This window comes from Ictidomys tridecemlineatus, chromosome 10 (genome assembly GCF_052094955.1).
Source record: "Ictidomys tridecemlineatus isolate mIctTri1 chromosome 10, mIctTri1.hap1, whole genome shotgun sequence".
In the NCBI taxonomy this organism is placed as follows: Eukaryota; Metazoa; Chordata; class Mammalia; order Rodentia; family Sciuridae; genus Ictidomys; species Ictidomys tridecemlineatus.
The window spans coordinates 100,313,028-100,333,742 of record NC_135486.1 but is presented as its reverse complement, the minus strand read 5'-3'; the positions used below and the strand labels follow the sequence as shown (position 1 = coordinate 100,333,742).

General features: G+C 32.4%; 1 long non-coding RNA gene and 1 pseudogene across 1 annotated transcript in view; one reads left to right on the top strand and one right to left on the bottom strand.

The window, feature by feature from the left end:
- Positions 1 to 20,715, top strand: part of LOC144367401 (uncharacterized) — a 99,181-nt gene that overhangs the window by 26,408 nt on the left and 52,058 nt on the right. The gene's annotated exons all lie outside the window — the stretch shown is intronic.
- LOC144367047 (coiled-coil domain-containing protein 181 pseudogene) lies at positions 458 to 1,670 on the bottom strand (annotated as a pseudogene).

Below are 20,715 nucleotides of genomic sequence, written 5' to 3'. Positions count from 1 at the left end.
TATTTTTGTTTTAATGCTACAGAAACATATTTATTGTCCATATCACCAAAATATAAATATAATTTCCATAATTTAGAGTATTACCAAACACAAGAGTCATACAAATTATATCCTAAATTTTGATGACAGCAGCTTCCAAGTGAAGTATTTAATAGATACCTTCAGCTATAAGGATCTGTAAACTAAAAAGTTTGGGAATCTGGCTTGTGATGGTGGTTCTGTAGCTATTTAGAATTTCTTGCTTTTACCCTGAGCTATCGAGTCCTCGCCTTCATAGTTTCTTGCTCTGTTATTTTTTTTCTCAGCCATTATTTAAAGGTCTTCCATAGCCTTCTGCTCCATTGAGGAAGAAAAATCATTCCTCTTCTTTTCTCAGTTCTTCTCTCTTCTGCTTTTTATGTCTTTATGTTTTTTTCTTAAACTATAATTGAAAAGCTTCTTGTGGATCTCTGTTTTCCTATCTACTGTTCATGTCTTCACTTTACTTTTCTCCCTGAATTCTTCTCATTTCCAGAACCTGCTCTTTTTTTTTCCTTTTGCAACCATACTGTAAAAAAGATGTCATTCTCTTTTTTTTCTTTTCTTTCTCCTCTTCTATTTTCCATTTTTCTTTTTATCGAGAGGAAAGACTATATGTTGAGGTCACTGGAGATGTACTTGCAGGCTGTGTCCAGTAATGAGATTTTCAATTCCCTTTACTTCTGTCTGAGGAGCAAATCTTGAACAAGTTTTGGCATTTGATGGTGGCAGAGGGATACAAGCTAATGTCTCTCCTGTTAAGTGACAGCATGAATCTGCTGCAGGCTTTTCTTTTTTGACACTATTGACAGGAATTGAAAGATCTAAGTAACAACTGCTGAGGTTCATTTTCTGAGCTATTAGTATTACTAGTTGGGGCAAAAACCCCTGACTCTCAGTGTCTTGTAAATTCAGAAGTTCACAATTCTCCTCTCTCTCTACCAATATCTTCCTATCTTTGTTCTCTTCACAGCTTCATCAGTGACAGCAGCATATTTGTTGATCCTAGTTCATTAGAAATATATAACTGTGAGAGTTTTTCCACAAATATTTTCATTTTCAAAATAATTTTTGTACATATCATTGTCTTCTAGTGGAGGAAATTCCAAATTAACTATATTTTCCTTAAACTTAAGTATTTGCTCCCTTTTTTAATTCACAGTTTCTTGATTCTGTAGAAGCTTGTAAGCTTATATAATTTTCTGCATTATGTATCTCTTACTTTCTCATCCTCTTCCTTCTCCAGGTCTTTTTGGCTTTCTAGTTTAAAATCCCGGAAAGAGTTTTCAGTATCTGAATCTGATACAGTGTCCAAAGGCTGACTTGGGACAGAAATGAAATAATTTCTTCTAGCTGAAACCTCATTCTTGAAGGAATTATCAAGACCAGAAAGCTGTTTCATGAACTTTACTTCTGTTTCATTCTCTTGATTTCTCATTAACATTCTCTTCTTCCTTGCAAACTATTTCTATTATACTGGTATCACATTTTTCTTTTTCATTAGTTAGCCACTCAAGGTCCTTTGTAAAGCTATCTTCATATTCCCCATTGTCTTTTGAATCAGTATATTCATTTTTCATTAATTTTTGTGTTTGTTAAAGAATGTATGAGGCACAGCAACTGAGGTTACAGAGGTAGACGTCAAAGTTCTAACCTCCTGCTTATGAGCTCTGACAGCAAGTTGAAAAAGATCCCAGTACCCGCTCCCCTGGCAGCCATAACTGGAAATCACAGCAACAGTGCATCTTTGCATCCTTCACCTGGGCCTCTCTGATGATGCACTCTATAATAATTTATTATATATAATTATTGAATATTTTTATTTAATGATATATATAATTATTATATATCACTCATATATATAAAATCATTAAATATAAAAATACTGTGAATACAGATGGTTGGTAGTGTAAATTACATAATTATATAAATATAATTATATATCATTTATATATAAGTATATAAATAGATATATATTTATACATAATTTATATATAATATATATATATATTCACATATTTCTAAATATTATGCAGTAACATTATATAATATTATAAATTTGTTATATAATTTACAGTATATTATATTAACATATTATAGCCTAGGTTTCAGAGGTTCAGTTCATGGTCAGTTGACTTCAGTGCGTTGGGCCCAGGGTGAGGCAGAACATCATGGTAGAAGGGCATGGAAGAGAAAAGCTGCTCAGCTCATGGCAGTCACGAAGAAGAGAGGGGCTGGGGATGTGGCTCAAGTGTTAGCACATTTGTCCAGCATGTGTGAGGCACTGGGTTCATTTCTCAGCACCACATTTAAAAAATAAATAAAATAAAGATATTGTGTCCACTTAAAAATTATATATATATATGAGAGAGAGAGAGAGAGAGAGAGAGAGAGAGAGAGAGAGAGAGAGAGAGAGAGAGAAGTAGCAAAGAGAGGGGCTGGGGTTGTAGCTCACAGGTAGAGCACTTGCCTAGCATGTGTGAAGCACTGAGTTGGTCCTCAGAACCACATAAAAATAAACAAATAAATAAAAGGACTGTGTCCATCTACAACTAAAAAAATAAAAATAAAAAAAAAAAGCTGAGAGAGCTTAACATTTTTGATTTAAGGTTAGCTGAATACATGTATGAGAAAACTGCAGATACAGAGGGTTGACAATTTATATTATATAGACAACAGCATGTTACATAAAATGGACTGCTCAGTATTTGTAACAAAGAGAAACCTCTATTGTAGATAGCTTTTCAGTGACCCTCAGGCAAGGCTCTTTGCCAATGATAGGATAATAAATACATATTCCCAAAGTCCTCATTCCAATGCCTCATTTCTTGCAGGTTTGATTAGTTTGCCATTGGTTTTATTGGTCAATTGGAGGATGAAGCCAAGCTCCTGTGAGAGCACAACTTTATTAGGGCCTATGTCCTCCTTGCTTCCTGTTTCTGCATTATAGTCTGTAGGTTTTGAGAAGGAAACTTTTTAAACCACAGGGCCACTCTGTGCCTTTTGATTATAACTACACAATGTCATTGTCAAGTTGTATAGAGGGGCACCCACAGTCCCTCATCACCCTGTGCTCAGAGGGAGTGATTGAGAGAGACCCTGCCTTCAGCCCCTTTGCATAAGGGAGCCTCTTTTCACCATGGACCCCAGGTTCACAGGGATCTAAACCTCTCAGGGCAAAGGAGAAACTACTACTACCTGTTCACTAATAATGAGGAATGGATCAAATAAAATAAAGACCCTGCACAGTTAAGCGTATAATAAACAGAGTGAGAAGACAGAGAATGAGATAAAATCTTTTTTAGTTACTCATTTGACAGAGGAATACTATACAGAATATATTTTTTAAAACTCAAAAATCAACAACAAAAATATGTAATAAAACAAGAAAATGGAAGAATGACCTGAATATGCTTCTCAAAAGAAAATATACAAATGTCCAGAAAATAAATGAAAAAATGCTCAATATCTTTAGCCATCAGGAAAATACAAACCATAACTACAATGAGATTCCATTTTACCCCAATTGAAATTACCATTATAAAAAGTAATTTTTTTAAAAAAGGAACAAATATTAGTGAGGATGTAGAGTAAAAAAAACTTTTATACACTGATAGTGAGAATTTAAATGAGTACAACCTCTATAGAAAACAATATGGATGTTTTCCAGAAAGCTAAAAAGAGAATCATCATATGATCCAGGTATACCACTGCTGGGTACTTATCCAAAGTAAATAAAGTCAGGATACAAAATGATGCCTGAAAGCCCATGTGTATTGTGACACTATTCACAATGGAAAAGATAAGGAATCAACATATACATGAATAAAAAAGTATAGTATATATACACAAGGGAGTGTTATTCAGCTATAAAGAATAATACAATCCTGTCATTTGTAGTGAAACTGATAAAACTCAAGGACATGAAGTTAAGTGAAATAAGACACAGGTAAGGAAAGTATACCCTGTTTTTCCTCATATGAAAAAACTAGGGGGAAAAAATGTCTTGAAAGTAGATGAGGAATCACTATCGACCAGGAACAGTTCAGAGGTAAAGAGGAGAGAGTGAGAGAGGGTCAAGGGGAAAGTAGACATGGTCAGTGCACCTATGTAAATGATTCAATGAAACATATTAATTTGTACAATAAATGATAATTATAATAAAACATTCATATCAAGATGAGGACACAGACACACACATACAGAGGAAATACCATATGTAGATTCAAGGAAAAGATAGTAATCTATAATCTAAGGAGATAATTTTCAGAAGAAACCAATGCTAATGACAGCTAAATCTGAATCTCATAGTTTCAAGAACTATAAATAGATTTTTATGTTGTTGTTCAAGCAACCCTGTGTGGCACTTAGTTATGGTATCTCAAGCTGACTAATATATATACCTTTCTGCAGAGAAGTCAAACCAGAGAAGGTGGACTGTTTACTTCTCTCACAGAAACCTTAACGTATGTCTCTGAAAGACAAGTTCCCACATGAGTCTGTCACTGTGTTCAGCAGTAACATCATTTTCATTATTTTAATGCTTTTGATGAAATTGATTAGCACTAAATGATTTTAAAAGTGAATCTAACATTGATACAGATTAGAGTTCCAGGGTAAAAAAAAATAAAGATCAACTAGAAAATTTAAGAAGTGGGGCTGGGGATGTGGCTCAAGGGAGAGTCCAGAATGTTAATATTTTCCTTTATTTTCAACAGAGTCTCCACTTATCATTTGTTTTTTATTATCTTCCTAAAGTTGGAACCCAGTACCTTGCATACTCTACACACACACTCTATCAGTGAACTGTGCCACCGATTTCAAATTCTAACTTTATATTGAAAATTTCACCATTCACCCATTCATATCTTTTTTTTTTTTTTTTTTGTACCTGGAATTGAACTCTGGGCACTGGATCACTGAGTCTCATCCCCAGCCCTATCTTGTATTTTACTTAGAGCCCCACAGTTTCTCTAGCTGACTATAAATTTATAACCCTCCTGCCTCAGGCTCCCAAGCTGCTGGGATTAAAGGCATGTTTCACCATGCCCATCTCACCCTTCACATCTAATGTCATTTTTCATATTGTTGTATTTAGGTAGGCCTTTCTATCGCTCTTAAAAATACCAAAAAGAAAATATATATATATATATATTATTTAGATTTGGTTCATGTTATATTTGATAGGTCTGTATTACTGCAATATTGTTTTACAATATACATTAGTGTTAAATAACAATAACTACTTTATTTGGCCTTTTAAATGAAAGGTTTGGGGGTATTTGACTTCTCAGATAAATTTTAGAAAAAAAAATTTCTTGAACTCTTCTTTTAATAAAAGAAAGTCATGCTAAAATTTTGATGGGAGAATATTATACTTTAAACTACCATAAATTGATTGTTTTTGAAATGATGAGTTTTTATTTACCCACTTGGTGTGTTTGATGAAGTACTTTATGTCCTCTGTAAATTTTTATTTTGTAATAAGTTCTACATATTTTCCCTCAAAATCTCTACATATGTGATGTTACAAAGATATCATTTCTATATAATACTTCTGTGATACTTTGTTCTGTTAGTTAAAACTGAATGTACTACTTGAATCAAAGTGTGAAATATGATATATCAAGAACTATGTAATGTTTTGAACAACCAACAATAAAAAAAGAAAAAGAACCTAAAAAACTGAATTGTAATGAAAAAAAATGTGTCTATTCCCTAGAAACAAATTTTTTCAAACTTTAATAGTCATGTAATTTTTAATGTACCTTCGCTCTTTTCCCAGCCCCCAGATTTTAGCTGTATGGACCAACATAGCTCTAGCCTTTTTCTATCATGTAATTATATGGTACCATGGTTCACAAGTACAGTAATTTCTATAGGTCTATCCTACTTTTTGAGGAGTATTATGCCTTTGACTTCTAAGCTGCTGGAATTACAGGCATACACCATCAGGAGTTTTGTATTTATGTCTGGATGGCATCACCATTCCAACTTACTAAAAATATAGATATAAATCACCATGCCCAGTTTGATTTTTGTAATTCATTTACTACTTGTGTGATACCTTCTTATTTATTTATTCCACTGTGTTACATCTTTCTCTTTTTAACATTAATTGGTGGTTCTTGTGAGGTAGGTCAAGGTATACTTTATGCCATTTCTTGACGACTGAATGTAACTATTGGGACCTGATTAAAAACATCTGAAGGGCTGTGCTTTTATCTCAGGGGTAGAATGGTTACAATACATATGTGAGGCACTGGGTTCAATTATCAGCACCACATATAAATAAATAAATAAATAAATAAATAAATAAACAACTAAATAAATAATTTTCATACAAAACTAAATGTGTGTGTGTATCTGAAGCCAGATACAAAACTAAAAATTATATATTACTTTATTACTAAATTAATATCCACTTGTGGTTATTGTCCCTGTGTTATTATAATTAGTCTTCATGGCTCTGGATAATGAACAAAAAGAAATGTGTAATTTCTGGTCTCAAAAGAGTAATATTCTTTGGTTATTTACACCATATATTATGTTTGTGATTTTTGACTTAAGTTATCACCTTCAAATAGGAACCAAAAGTGAGGCTAAAGAAGGCATAAGTTAGGGGCTGGGGCTGGGGTTCAGCATTAGAATGCTTGTCTTGCATGTGTGAGGCCCTGGGCTTGATCCTCAGCACAGCATAAGTAAAATAAAGGTATTGTGTCCATCTACAACTAAAATATGTGTGTGTGTGTGTGTGTGTGTGTGTGTGTATATATAATTTTAAAATGTAGGTTAGATTTTCAGCTAAGAACTGGGTGATGGTTTTGTAATTTAAAGGAAAATTAGATAATCCATCAATTCAACTTTACAAAATTGCAGAAATTAAATTGTGAGGAGCATTGGTCACTGAACCTATTGATATTTTACCAATGAGTCAATACCTGAGCCCTTTTTATTTTCAGTCAGGGTCTCACTAAGTTGCTGAAATTGGACTCAGACTCACAATCCTCCTACCTCAACCTTCCATATTGCTGAGATTACAGATGTATAATAAATCATCTAAATTGGGTATTTGTGTATTACTCATATTACAAATGTGCAAGTAATAGGTCAGGGATCTGATTTCTCAGTTCTTATTTCTCAGCTTTCTTATTTCTCAGTGAATACCATGTAACCCCCTTCATTTACATCCATCTGAGTGTCCTTTTGAATAGTTTCTTCTGTTTGAAAACATGGATACAAGATTAAGGTGTTTTTTTTGTTATTTGAACACAATACTATGCCTTGCTGTGCTAAACTCAGAACCAGGGATGGTGCACTAGCACAAGTAAAGAGATTCTCATACTCAGGACATATGTATAGCATAGGTAAGGGAGATTTTCAAATCTGAACTAGAGCAAAAAAAAAATTGAACTAGAGCAAAAGCAGGAATGAGGAAGCTGAGAGAAGCTGAGATGGCAAGAGAACTGAGGACTCTGAGACTGAGCACACTAGTCAGCAGGCCCATTAAGGTTAAATTCTAAATAAGGGCTGGGGATGTGGCTCAAGAGGTAATGTGCTCACATGGCATGCACAGGGCACTGGGTTTGATCCTCAGCTACACATAAAAATAAAATAAAGATGTTGTGTCCACCAAAAACTGAAAAATAAATATTAAAAATTCTCTCTCTCAAAAAAAAGAAAAGAAATCTAAATACAATAAATAAGCAATAGAACAAAGCACATGTGTGAAGGAGAAAATTATGGTTAATAATGGGGAATTTTTACTCACTAATATAGCAGCAACAACAATCATAACAGTGTTAGTTAGGATGTGCTAAAAGTTCACATTAACAATAAGAAATACATACAATGAAAATAAAAAATGTGTTATTAGATATTCTTTCAAAAGAAATTAATAGCCAGCCATGGTTGCCCATTTATTTAATCTCAGAACTTTAAAGGCTGCAGTAGGAGATTTGTAAATCTGAGGCCTAACTAATCAAATTAGCTAGACCCTTGGTCACAATAGCAAATGAAAAGGATTGGGAATGTAGTTCAGTGGTAAAACTCCCCTGGGTTCAATCTATGTTACAAAACAAACAAACAACCATAACAACAGCAACAAAGAGAGAAACAGAAAGAAACACACACACACACAAAAAAACACACACACACAAACACACACACACATACACACAAAGAGAAAAAAGCAATCAAGATTAGAAATGTATATTTGTATTTGGGATGTGACCAAACAGTAAAACATTTGCTATGCTTATGTTTGATCCCGAGCACTGAGCACACACACACACACACACACACACACACACACACACACTCAAAATATAATGCATATTTAATTAAGTATAATAAAATCTTGACAACTTTACAATGTAGTTTGTATATAGACATATTCAAGTAAATGTAAGTGGAATCCATAAAAAAAGAAAATTAGTTACATTTTTATTTCCTTACTTTACTGGCTAGTACTTTGGCTACTTTATGCATTTTATAAAAAATTTATCTGTTTATTCTGGCAAATCACAGGTGAAATTAAAATTATATTTATAACCATTTAAGGGTGTAATTATTTATCACTTGGTATATTCACATGTGTATCATCACAAACATTTAGTTCCAGATATTGTTTGAGATGGAAAGCAACTAGTGCCCACTAGCAATTACTCCTTTGTTTTTCTTTCACACAGCTTTTTGATAATGAGAAATATGGGGGTTTTTTTGCTTCATAAACTTACCTGTTCAGGAAGTTACATATACTTTTAATTATAAAATACAAGGCATTTTTCTCTGCTTTCTTTTAATTGGCTTAAGGTTTAAGGCTTCCACATACATCTTTATTGTAATATTTTTGTACTCATATGTAACATTATTGCTGAATATGGCTTGGATTACAGTTCAGAAGTAGAGTGCCCACCTATCACATGTAGTCTGGAGTTCAATTCCCAGCAATACAAATATAGTATTGCCTAATAATATCCGATTTTGTGTTTTTAATCCATTTACCTTGTATTATCTTTATATGTTGGCTAGTGTATTATTTTCAAACTGAACACATTTTCAGTTATTTTAGAGGTGATTGCTGGTTAATTTAGTAACTTTTATGTTACTAAGAAACCACCAAGGTGCTTTGCACAGTGATTAGATAATTTTACTTTCCCAATAAAGAGGTATAAAATTTTCAATTTTCTGCACACTTGATATTTGATCTTTTCTTTTTTCATTCATTTTATGATATTTTTCAAAAATTTACATAATATAAAGCAGTTGCATTTGGATAGACAAAGAAACAAAAGAATACTGCTTGAACAGATCATATAGTGGTTTTTATATGGTCAGAGCAAAAACAAATAGAAATGTAGGGGTCAATTAATATATTTCAAGTGGTATGTAGTCAATTTAGGGCTTATCATTGATTTTACAGCATAAAAAATATGGGGGTGTCTGGGTTGTATAGCATTTGTCTATGGTTTGGTTCCTTATTTTGGTGTAACTATGAAGGGTCTATTGTGGCACTGGATTATGAGAGCCTAAAAAGAGAATTGTTTGAGCTCTGGACTCAATTATCTTCTGAAGAAAGAGGATTGACTGGCCTCTAGTTAAGGTTAAAAAATTTATCAAGATAGTTCTTTGAAAACAAGATGAAAAACCTCATAATTTTGTTTTTATTTTCATGGTAAGGTTATTTTATATATATATATATATATATATTTTTTTTTTCCAAGTCCAAGTTATTAATTTTCACACATACTTTTGAAGCATAACTAAGAATTCACTGCTAAATCTTATTCAAATATATGTAATTATTTTCTTAATTTTTTTAATGTTATCTCTCATATTCTGGTTTAAGATTCATTTCACATTAACTATTATAAATAATCTTATGTAAAATTCAATAATGCTTTCGACACATGAATACACAATTATACCAACCTTATTTTTGGAAGAGAATTCTCATTTTTCAGTGTAATTCCTCTGACAAACTTGTTAAAATTCAATTAAACAAAGGTGTGGCATTTACTTCAAGACTTGCAATTTTCTTCTGTTGGTTTTTAGGTTTTTTTTGTACCAGAATTGAACACAGTGATACTTGAAAATGGAGTCACATCTCTAGCCCTATTATTATTATTATTTTTTAACTTAGCAACAGGGTCTCACTGGATAGCTTAGGGCCTTGCTCTCCTCCCATCTAAGCATCCTTAGTGGCTGTAATTACAGGTATGCACCACTGTGCTGTCCCTATAAGTAGAGCTCATTCTTTTATATGCTAACTGAATATACCAATAGTTATCATGCTTCTGGTGATAGAATATGTAAATGTCATTAAGACAAACATATGTCAAAATAGAAAATGTTTACATAATCTTATGAGACACTATGTAAAAATTTTCTATTATTATCAGAATCTAGAAATTGCTTAGGACCTCACTAAGCTGCTGAGGCTTTCATTAACTTTTCATATTTTTATCCCCCCTCCTGAGCCATTGAAATTATACGTTTGTGCCTCCATGCTTAGGTAGTTAAAATATTTTGAAGGACAAAGATATTGCTCATTCAAGTTATTGGAAGTTATTCTTACTTATTCACAAATGAGTTTTCAATCAGTAAATTTGGAATAAAATATGACCTCTCTAGTTATAGTTGGAATTGAATTTTTATCTCTCCACCACTAGCCACAGGAGTGGCTTTGCTCAACTCAGTTTCCTGTTAGTGTTAATTTTTATTCGAATTATTAGTTGTTTTTCATTTATTTTTATTTGCCATTTTTTTAATTTAACTCATATTTGGATTTGTCTCTATTAACTACCTAGAATAATTTTTTGAAATTAAATTTGAAACAGTGTTTTATCAATATACCATTATCATGGAATCTATTTCCTGTTTGAATCTATTTTTAACATGTGAAAGGTAGGAAACGAGGTTAGACTGTATACCTAAAAAAGCCTAGTATCAGATATATATTTGTAAAAATAAACTTTTAAATCTCCATAATGAAAAGAAAAAAACAAAACAAAAGCTCAATTTTATAAAGTAAGATTTAAATGTAAACATTTCTCAAAAAAAATAGCAAATAAGCCAATGGAAATATGCACAATTTACAATAAAACATGTTGTTGCACAAACAGATTAACCTACATAAAATTATACAAAGTGAAATATGCTACACCAGGAGTAACAATGAAGGTTCTTATGGGTAAATAAAACAAAATGTTGATCATTTAAGTAAATAGTGTACCTAAGTGTGAGGAATTGAGAAGAGATTTTCAGAGGTAATAATAAAAATAGAAAAAGCAAGTTTTATGAATCTGTTACATATGAGAAAGACAATAGCTATTTATGATGTTCTATGTATTCCATGATAACAAGAGAAAACTATTCTTAATTTGTTTACGATACAAATGAGAATATTTAAGTTGAAGCACATGAAAATTACCAATTTGATTACATAATATATAAATACATTGACACTTCATCCTGTGCCTACATATCATATTTTTTGGTAAATTTTAAATAATACTTAAAATTAAAACACTCTCTAAAAATTTTCAAAATACACTATATACATGCTTTACTAAAATGTCAGTCCACTAATGAAAATTTTTAAAAATAAATAAATATCCTGTAAGAATATTTGAGTTTATCAAAGTAAAAATGCTGAAGTCAAATAAAATAAAACAACAACAACAACACTGGCAATAAAAAAGAGTTGTGTTGCTTTTGTAGCTGAAATTTGAAGATTCAATAAGAAATGGAAATAGTTAAAATAGTAAACTTTCTATTAAATTCATACTTATTTGTGCACAACTGCAACAGAGTTTCTCAATCTAAAGGTTCTTTTTGGGTCTTTCATTCCCCACATGGAGCAATTAACTCATTCTACAAAATAAATTTTCTCTCAGATAAGAATCATGTATTACATAGCCCACATTGTTTTGTGTGCTTTTTTTTATTCCATAAAAATTACAAGTCCTCTTGACTAGAAGCCTATGCAGGCTTCACCTAAACATGTTGGCTAAATAAGTTGACTAAATTATAAGATGTTACATAAATTTATAGAAATAAATTTTAAATGACATGAATTTCCAATAGATAAGTAAGAAACTGGACTTATAAAACTTATGTTATTCTCACTTTAAAACATTTTCAAACTACCTTTTTTTATTCTTCCTATCTCCATATTCTCTCATCCATTCACTCTCTTCTACCTCATCTAAAGTAATCATATTCTTCTCTAGTTCCTCCCCATGTTATTAGGATTTAGCATTTATATGTTAGAGAAAACATTTGGCCTTTGATTTGGGGGGTTTTGCTTGCTTCACTGAAGATATTTTCCAAGTCCACCCATATATCAGCAAATTTCTTGATTTCATTCTTCTTTTAAGCTACATAATACTCCATTGAATATATACTGCACATTTTCTTTATTCATTCATCTATATAAGGACACCTAGGTTGGTTCTATAGTTTAGCTACAATAAATTGAGTTACATAAACATTGACATGGCTGCATCACCATAGCATGCTGATTTCACATTCTTTTGCTTTTTAAAAAAAGTGGAATGGCTGGGTGAAATGATGATTTCATTCAGAGTATTTTGAGGCATCTACATACCGCTATCCAAAGTTATTGGACCAATTTGCATTTCCACCACCAATGCATGCATGTACATTTTTCTCCACATCTTTGTCAACATTTATGGTTGCCTTTATTCTTCATTATTGCCATTCTGAATGAAGTGAGAAAAAAATTTTAGGGTAGTTTTTATTTGCATTACTCTAATTGCTAAAGATGTTGAACCTTTCCATTGTATTTATTTTTCTGTGAAATCAAACTAATTACTGAATACCTTTTACTGTCATTAAAATCATTCTTAAATTCCCTGAACAGGTCATAAAACAATGCATTATGAACATCAAATAAAAAATTCATATGTTCCATGATTAAATAGGAAGTAGAGACTACACAATTTTAAATCGAAAACCATGTATTTTAATGAAAATAGTTCAGTGTACCTCAAAGAGGCTTTTTAAGATATTTGAAAGAAAAGAGGCACAGGACTAATCACACACAAACCTGGGATAAGAAGCAGGTTTATTGTAAAGAGCTGCAAGTCTTCTCTGCAAAAAAAGAGGGATAGCAGCAGCAAGGAGGGAGAGAAACCTCAACTCCCCCTTGAGTATTACATTTTGTAGGCTAGAATCATGGTCATGCTCTAATGGTAGCTTTGATCTCTATTGATATAGTAAGCATCTTTGCTGATATAGTAAGCAAGTTTGTTACTTGCGGGGAAAAAGGCAGTTTTTCCTTTCTCTCAGAGGAAGAACAGGAAAACTGGCATATCTGTTTTATCTTCTCAAGGAGAGAACAGGGAAACCAATATGTCCCCATCTCAGGGACTGGTAAATTTTCTCCTATCTATCAATGAGAGAACAAGGAGAGACCAGCACATCTGAAGACTAGAAGGTTTTGTCTTGGGCTACATTCTATTTATTGGGAATAAAAACAGTATTCATGTAGTAGGGGTGCCGAAAAGAAATATGGCTGCAATTATGCTAAAAATATTTATGGTTTATGGTATACAATAATTCATAAAAATAATTTCAAAATTCTCTTAGCTAAATGAGCACCTTTTTTTTCTAAAGAGAGGCATAAGCAAACACATCCATTTTCACACACAAACACACACATACATGAATAATTAAAACTCCCATGGTATTTAGCCCCAAAATATACTATTGATTGAAAAATTTGCATATTCAAGTCAATTTCAATCAAAACCAAAGTTTATCAGATGAAGAAGTATCAATAAAATAGAGTAAATAAGATTTAAAAATCTAGTGTTATTGTTGTCTTCCTATATATTCCCTATACAAACTTTCATTTGCCAGTAGGTACAAAAAAAGAAATAATTTAACTACAATTGAGGAAATTAATGGTCACAATGTAACTGGAAGTGTAATTACACTACTTGAAAAGATTCAGAGCAATGTCCCACTATTTACAAAGTAGTATCCTTTTTTATCTGTTATCTACAAAATTTAGAAAAACTTAATTCAATACATGATAATGTTAAAAACATTGAGACATATTCACTGTTGTATAGTATCAACTACAGAAGAAAATAATAGCTGAAGATATGACTCAATGGCAGAGTGTTTGCCTAGTATGGAGTAGCCCTGGTTTCAATCTCCTTCACCACCACAACAAAAATACAGATTAAAAATTTTCTGGGGCTGGTGATGTGGCTCAAGCAGTAGCACACTTGCCTGGAATGTACAGGGTGCTGGATTCAATCCTCAGCACAACATAAAAATGAAATAAAAATGTTATGTCCCCCCAAAACGTTAAAAATATATATTAAAAATTCTCTATCTTTAAATATTTTTTATTAATGACACCTATACTATTGATAATATTACCTAGAGAAAAACTATATTTTTATCTAGATTTCAAGACTTGAGTGTATTTTTTAATTTGTTTTTTAATTTGATATTTGTTACACTCAGATATCTTTTAAAGACTGAGCTATCTGCATTATTCTTATTTATATTTCTTTATTTCTTTCACATCAATTAAAAATCTTATTAAATTTTAAGCAACCATTAAGAAGTCCCTACAAATTCTGAAATTTTCTCAGATAATTTTTTTTGTGGCTTACTTTTTTTATTTTTTTTTATTTTTTATTGGTTGTTCACAACATTACAAAGCTCTTGACATATCATATTTCATACATTATATTGAAGTGGTTTATGAACTCCCAATTTTACCCCAAATGCAGATTGAAGAATCACGTTGGATACACATCCACAATTTTACATAATGCCCTATTAGTAATTGTTGTATTCTGCTCTTTCCTATCCCCTACTATCCCCCCTCCTCTTCCCTCACATCTTCTCTCTCTACCCCATCTACTGTAATTCATTTCTCTCCTTGTTTATTTTCCCATTTTCCTCAAAACCTCTTATATGTAATTGTGTATAGCAATGAGGGTCTCCCTTCATTTCCATGCAATTTCCCTTTTCTCTCCCTTTCCCTCCCATCTCATATCTCTGTTTAATGTTAACCTTTTCTTCCTGCTCTTCCTCCCTGCACTGTTCATAGTTGTTCTCATTATATCAAAGAAGACATTTGGTATTTGTTTTTTAGGGATTGGCTAGCTTCACTAAGCATAATCGGCTCTAGTGCCATCCATTTCCCTGCAAATTCCATGATTTTGTCATTTTTAAGTGCTGTGTAATATTCCATGATGTATAAATGCCACATTTTTTTTTATCCATTCATCTATTGAAGGGCATCTGGGTTGGTTCCACAGTCTAGCTATTGTGAATTGTGCTGCTATGAACATCGATGTGGCAGTATCCCTGTAGTATGCTCTTTTAAGGTCTTCAGGGAATAGTCCAAGAAGGGCAATAGCTGGGTCAAATGGTGGTTCCATTTCCAGGTTTCCCAGGAATCTCCATACTGCTTTCCAAATTGGCCGCACCAATTTGCAGTCCCACCAGCAATGTACAATTGTACCCTTTTCTCCACATCCTCATCAGCACTTGTTGTTGTTTGATTTCATAGTGGCTGCCAATCTTACTGGAATGAGATGGTATCTTAGGGTGGTTATGATTTGCATTTCTCTGACTTCCAGAGATGGTGAGCATTTTTTCATGTACTTGTTGAATGATTGTATATCCTCCTCTGAGAAGTGTCTGTTCAGGCCCTTGGCCCATTTGTTGATTGGGTTGTTATCTTATTGTCTAATTTTTTGAGTTCTTTGTATACTCTGGATATTAGGGCTCTATCTGAAGTGTGAGGAGTAAAACTTTGTTTTCAGGATGTAGGCTCCCTATTTACCTCTCTTATTGTTTCTCTTGCTGAGAAAAAATTTTTAGTTTAAGTAAGTCCCATTTGTTGATTCTTGTTATTAACTCTTGTGCTATGGGTGTCCTATAAAGGAATATGGAGCCCGACCCCATAATATGTAGATCAGAGCCAACTTTTCTTTTATCAGATGCAGAGCCTCTGATTTAATATCAAGCTCCTTGATCCATTTTGAGTTAACTTTTGTGCAAGGCAAGAGAAAGGGATTCAGTTTCATTTTGTTGCATATGGATTTCCAGTTTTCCCAACACCATTTGTTGAAGATGCTATCCTTCCTCCATTGCATGCTTTTAGCCCCTTTATCAAATATAAGATAGTTTTAACTTTGTGGATTAATCTCTGTGTCCTCTATTTTATATCATTGGTCCACCCGCCTGTTTTGGTACCAGTACCATGCTGTTTCTGTCACTATTGCTCTGTAATATAGTTTGAAATCTGGTATCGCTATACCGCCTGATTCACACTTCCTGCTTAGAATTGCTTTTGCTATTCTGGGTCTTTTATTTTTCCATATGAATTTCATGATTGCTTTATCTATTTCTATAAGAAATGCCATTGGGATTTTGATTGGCATTGCGTTAAACCTATAGAGAACTTTTGGTAATATCGCCATTTTGATAATGTTAGTTCTGCGTATCGATAAACAGGTATATTATCAATATTTATGCACCAAATAATTGTGCTGCGATATTCATAAAACAAATTCTCCTCAGATAATTCTCATATTCAAGAAATATATGCACCATAAAGATGTCACTCTAGTTCTCATATGTGAACATTTTTCTCAATACAATATATTTTGCTGCAATTTAAGTTATGCATGTTACAGGATTCTCTACAGATAGTATATGATTTAATATTGGATAGAGTATGATTTTGTAAATTTGAATAAAGCTCTGATATAGTCTTGGCAAGTATAGAGCTTTTTTTTAATTCTAGATCTTTGAAGATTTTCAAGGTATGAACTTTCATTAAAAACTTTATCACATTCTTTACATTTGTAGGGATTAAGCACTACTGTAATATCCTTGAAATTTTAAAAATGTTGGGCTTTGATTATAAACTTTGTCATTTTTTTCTTTTGCAATTTAAACTCATCTTTCAGTATAAATCTTCTAGAGATTAATAAGGGATAATAACACAATAAGTTATTTTTACATTATTCAGAGTTGTAAAGATTCTCTCAAGTATGAATCCTCTCATGCATAATAACACTTGAATTATAATAAAAACCTTTGCGATATTCTTTACATTTGTATAACCTTTCCCATATAAGTATGACTTCCCTGGTGTTGGGTAAGGCCTTCTCTTCCAATAAAAGCTTTACCATATTCTTTACATTTTTATGGGCTCTTTCCAATATGGATTCTCTGGTGTCTACTAAGGTTTGATCTTACATGAAAAGCTTTGCCACAATCTTTACATTTGTACTGTTTCTCTGAAGTATGCAATCCCTGGTGCACAATAAGGTTTTGCCTAACAGTAAAAGCTTTGCCACATTCTTTACATATGTATGGTTTCTCTCCAGTGTGAGATCTTTTGTGAACATTAAGGCTGGACAGAACAGTAAATGCTTTGCCACATTCTTTACATTTGTATGGTTTCTCTCCATTGTGAGTTCTCTTGTGAACATTAAGGCTGTATAGAATAGTAAAAGCTTTGCCACATTCTTTACATTTATATGGTTTATCTCCAGTATGAATTCTCTGGTGTTGAATAAGGCATGATTTTTGATTAAAAGCTTTGCCACATTCTTTACATTTGTATGGTTTCTCTGCAGTATGCAATCTCTGGTGAACAATAAGGTTTTGCCTAACAGTAAAAGCCTTGCCACATTCTTTACATATGTATGGTTTCTCTCCAGTGTGAATTCTCTTGTGAACATTAAGGCTGGACAGATCATTGAATACTTTGTCACATTCTTTACATTTGTATGGTTTCTCTCCAGTGTGAGTTCTCTTGTGAACAGTAAGGCTGTACGGAACAGTAAAAGCTTTGCCACATTCTTTACATTTATATGGTTTCTCCCCAGTATGAATTCTCTGGTGTCGAGTAAAGTGTGATCTTCGATGAAAACCTTTGCCACATTCTTTACATTTGTATGGTTTCTCTACTGTAAAATTTTTTTGTTGTATAGTAATATTTGAAGTTTTATTAAAAGCTCCTCCATAATCCTTATATTTGTATTTATTTTCTTGAATATGGGAACTTGATTTAATAAATTTTGAGCATGAATTAAAAACATTCTCACTTTTATCTTTATAAAGCTTCTTTAAATGATCACGAAGATGTTTTCTGTGATTTAAAAAAGAATAAAATTTTTATTAGTTATAGAGAATTTATAGTTTTACAGTTAAAGGTGTGTATATATATATATGTGTATATATATATATATATATATATATATATATTCTATTACTTAGGTAGTGACCTGTCTGAAGGTTTAAAAGACTTTTCATAATGTAGAAGTCTCTCCAAGTGTGTGTGTATATGTGTATGTATATATATATATACATTTAGATTAAAATAGTAGGTAAATACAAATCATCTCACATTCTTTAAAAGTGTATGCATTGGCACAAGGAGAAACTGTTCATTGCATCCTTCTTTGTAAAGTAATGATCAGACTGATCACAGTAAGATTTCTTTTTTACTTTTTAATCTCTAGTCAACAAAAATATTGGTGAATATTACTCAACGGTACATTTTCAAATATTCTTGTTACTACCTAAGGAATGAAATAGACTCCAGAGCAAATTTTTCATTTTTTAGAAAAATGATATAATTCCAAAAATGCTCTGCAGACAATTTAAAGGCCCATACTGGACCTCAAAATTGACTGGCATATGTGCAGCTGCCCATTACCATCTCAACTGATGCCCCCACATCCCTGCAGTGCCATGTCATCCCTTACACACTAGCACCTGCTTTTTGTTGGCAGGTTTCTCTGCAGTTATGAGACCAAGGTTGTAGTACCAACAATCTGCAGCAGCCCCCATGAGGCTACATTGTGAGCTGCATCTCAACTGGGCTTCTCAAATTTTCAGCTAGATTAACTATCACAGTGACTCTTGGTTAAAAAAAAAAAAAAAAAAAAAAAAAAAACTTTGTTGATAACTAGCTCACTGAAATGAGTGGATGGTGGATGACTCTTAATTTTTTCAATGAAATTTTTTTGGAATATCCAGGTAATTAGGACTAGGGCATCAGCATAATCTAAAGGCCACAGTACTAAGTTTACTGGAGATTTGTGTAGGATCCAGAAAATCTCTGGGACTGACACTTGAAGAAAATTATCCTGATATGAATCAGTAGTTACTCTACCACACTCAAAATCACAAAAAGCACAAATATTTTTGGATTTCATCTTGGAGTCCAATTGCTATAGAAGATGAGGCAGTGCAAGTCAGATAGAAGTGCTGAAAAATATCAGTGTACTGTGTGTGAAATTAAAAAAAAAAATTAATTATGGAAGCCATCCAGCAGAAAAGTCTGGTATTTGGGAACTCAGAGTGAAAATCTTGCTGGTTTGAGACTCCCCTTCACATGTGATATTCTACCTAGCTCTGTCTATGTTCAGCACTACAGTGGAGAAGAGATGATCTTATGGACCCACATAGCAACATATCCTCGCAGAGATGTGTGAGTATTGCCCATATGTCAATTAACCTGTCTGCAGCAGGTTTCCTGCCATTGAAATTGCACTTCTTTTAGGGGCTGGGGTTGTGCCTCAGTGGTAGAGTGCTCACCTAGCGTTCTTGAGGTAGGGAGTTCAATCCTCAGTATCACATAAATGTAAAATAAAGATATTGTGTCCACTTAAATCTTAACAATATGTATTTAAAAAATAAATTACACTTCTTTCTTTGATTTATTCTCCATTAAATAAAAAATTAGCCATTTTCTAGCCATTGTGTTTCAGCTCTAGAAAATCTATCAGGCACTCCATATCAGGCACTCTGTTTGTGCACTAGAAAATCTATCAGGCACTCCATATTTTTGAAAATAATTTCTGGCTCTGTCTCTTATTTCTTTCATAATTATTTCAGACATTAATTTTCTCAGGTGAGTCATCACCTTCTAATCAAGAAAATACTGTTGCAGGGTACTGCATGCAACATGACATTTTGTGATTCTGCTGATGTATGAGCCTTAAATAGTGTTGAAAGTATACCAAGACTGCTTCCAGGGACACTAAAATTATAAATAAATATTCATATTAATAATATTAATAATCTGCAGACTTTTATCTAATGCACATTCATGTACAGATCATTAAAAATTTCAAAGTACAATTAATTAATCAGTATTTGTTACTGGTTTGATTTCTTTTATTAAAATGCATATTTTCAGTCTAAACATATTTATAAACCTGAGTAAACTGGTTATGTGTTTTTTTTCCTGAAGGTTATTTTTAAAATACATATTAATAATAGCCTGTAAGCTTTGCAAATATGTGTATATTTGAAAATCTTATTTTTTGTCACAGGTTTTATACAAAATACTGAATAATAACAATTGTATTATTGCAGTTTTGTAATTTAAAATAGTCAGTCTTCTGAGGTATTATGTAATAACATAACCTGATGACAGTGTATTTTTATAAATAATCATCATTCATTTGTTTTGTTCATTAAGACAGATTTTTGAACTTCCCTCTCTCCACAATTTCAATTCCTTGTTTAAAACTGAATACAGTTTCCATACCTTTCCTTAATCAATTTTTGCAAACAGTATTTTATTTTCTGCTCTCCTGAAAATTCTTGGTTTTGATGAGAAGACATACCTGAAAGAAATTTAAATACCAAATTATACATTACTATACT